This window comes from Penaeus monodon, chromosome 26, assembly GCF_015228065.2.
Source record: "Penaeus monodon isolate SGIC_2016 chromosome 26, NSTDA_Pmon_1, whole genome shotgun sequence".
NCBI classification, from domain to species: domain Eukaryota; kingdom Metazoa; phylum Arthropoda; class Malacostraca; order Decapoda; family Penaeidae; genus Penaeus; species Penaeus monodon.
Genome location: NC_051411.1, coordinates 35,046,811 through 35,049,310, shown reverse-complemented (window position 1 = coordinate 35,049,310; position 2,500 = coordinate 35,046,811).

Genomic DNA, 2,500 nt, shown 5'->3' with positions numbered 1-2,500 from the left:
GGTTTAAGAGAGAGGGGGGGGGGTAGGATAGATATATAGATAGTTTGATTAAAGACAGAGTGAAGATAGATAGTTTAGATGGGATAAAAGGGGAGAGAGGAGAGAAAGAGAGGAGAAAAGGAAAAGAGAGAGAGAGGGACGAGGAGAGAGAAAAGAAAAGAGGAGAGAGAGAGAGGAGAAAAGGAGAGAGGGGAGAAAGAGAGAGGAAGATAGAGATAGATCGTTTATATTATAGATAGTTTGATGGGACAGTTTGGGATAAAATTAAAAGATAGATAGACAGACTTTAGAGATGGATAAAATAGACAGACTTTAGAGATAGATAAAATGATAGAAGATGAGAGATAGAGAGCGAGAGAGAAAAGAGGGGAGAAAAAGAGGAGGGGGGAAAAGAGGGGGGAAGGGAGAGAGGGGGAAAAAAGAGAAAAAAGAGAAAAGAGAGAGAGAGGGGGAAGGACAAATGAAAAGAAGGGGAGGGAGAGAGGGGGTTTGAGGGGGAGAAAAGAGAGAAAAGAGAGCGAGAGAGAGAGAGGAAGAGAAATTGCAAAGCTGAAAGAGAGATTCCGACAAAGTTTGACCTTTTGTCTCCCCGCTCCTGTATCTTCAGCACGCCGAATGTTTGTTTGAGAGACAAAGTTAGCCAATAAGAGCGACTCCACACCCTTAGACACTCCCTTCCTCCCCTCTCTCATTCCCTTCCCCTACTCATTCCCCTTTCGCTCCCCTCATTCCCCTTCTGTCCCCTCATTCCCCTTCCCCCCCACGTCATTCCCCTTCCAACCACCTCATTCCCTTCCGACCCCTTCATCCCACCCCTGTCTATATTCATCCCCCTCCCCTTAGACTCGTTACAAGAGAGGTCTGGCATCTCTGGTTTGACGCTTTATTCTACTTCCACCTTCTTATCTTTCGCTTCTCAATCTTCCCTCCCCTTTCCTCCTCGTTTCTCTCTTTCTCTCTTCCCCCCTTTTTTCAGATTTTGTGTTTTTTTTTTCTTCTCTCTTTTACCCTTTTTTCCCATTCTTTTGTGCCCTCACCCTTTACCTTTTCCCATTATCTCCTTTTTATTCCTCTCCCAAAAAAGCTGTCTCCCCCCCTGGTTTATTCATTCCCCCTCCCTTTTAATTCTTGCTTTCTCTCCCCCTTTCCCTCTCCCCCTTTTTTGCTCCCTTCCCCTTTTCCTCCCCCTCCGTCCCCCATTTTTTTCCCCCCTTCCCTTCCCCCCCCCTTACCCGTCGCATTTCCCTTTCAAAACCCTCCTCCTCCTCCATCATATCCTTATCTCGCCCTCTCTCTCCTGCTTCTCTACCTCTTCCCTCCCCCCTGCTTTTCTTCCTCCCTCATTCACCAACACCGTCACCGCCCCCCCCCCCCTCTACGTGACTTCTCCAACACCATCCAGCCCCCAACAACAAGCTCATAAGACTTGTATTTATAACTTGCCATTAGTTCCTGTCATTTGCGAAGCTCCCTTAAAATCTTGCCCCGGGGAAGGTGGTTTTAGTCTCCCGCCATTGGGAAAACTCCCGACCCTCCCTGACCCGTGGGATTTGTTATATGTGGGATAAGTGTATGACGATTCTACCGTTTGAGTTTCCCTCTTAGTCTGCTAATTTTTATAAAAACCCGGTTTCTCCCTGTAATTTTGTCCATGTAAAAACAATCAAGGTGTATTACTTACTCCATCTCGTATCTTTAGCTCACAAGGTTTTCATGACGATTACTCATTTTTTTGTGTTTTGTTATATTTTATTTAATTCTTTGGGAAAAGATTTCTCCCCGGAAAGTTTTTCTCAGGGGATCCCGGGGAAAACCCAAGGGCTAAAAAAAAGGGAAAACTAATATACATCCCAAAAAAAACAGTCAGGAGGGCCAGTCTCCTTTTATGGAACCAGAAACATTCCTTTAAAGGCCCCCTTTTTACAGAGAGGTATCAAGTTAATTTAATTAGTCGTTTTAAACTAGTAAGGATAAAGAGCACATTATACGAAGGTGACATCAGAGATAACACTATAGGTGTTGATTTATAAGAAAGTGTAAAAGCAAAATAAAGATATTACATTATGATCGATTATTAGAATTTGCATAGGCAGACACAGGATAGTTTCTGAAGTTACATTTGATTTTTTTTACTTACGGACTATGGTAATAGCATAATAAAGGGAAAGGGTTGCAAAAGTTGGCTATTTATATGGGGAAAAAGAGAGCTTAAAAGTGATTGCATAATGTTAAAAAATGTAGAATTTATACCAAAATGTTGCCCCCAGATATCCCCTTTTTTAAAACTGCAGGCTTCAGGGAAATTTTTCCCTTTCAGGGGGAAAAATTTATTTTTTATGATTTTCTTTCCTTTAGTCCTTTTAAATTTTCTCTAATTTCCCCGCTCCCTTGGGACCCATGTAAGGGATCAAGGGCTTTTGATTGGGCGGGGGTTTTCCATATAAAGGGACAAAGAAAGGGGGGAAAGAAAAGGAGGGGGGGGGGGGGAGGGGGGGAAAAA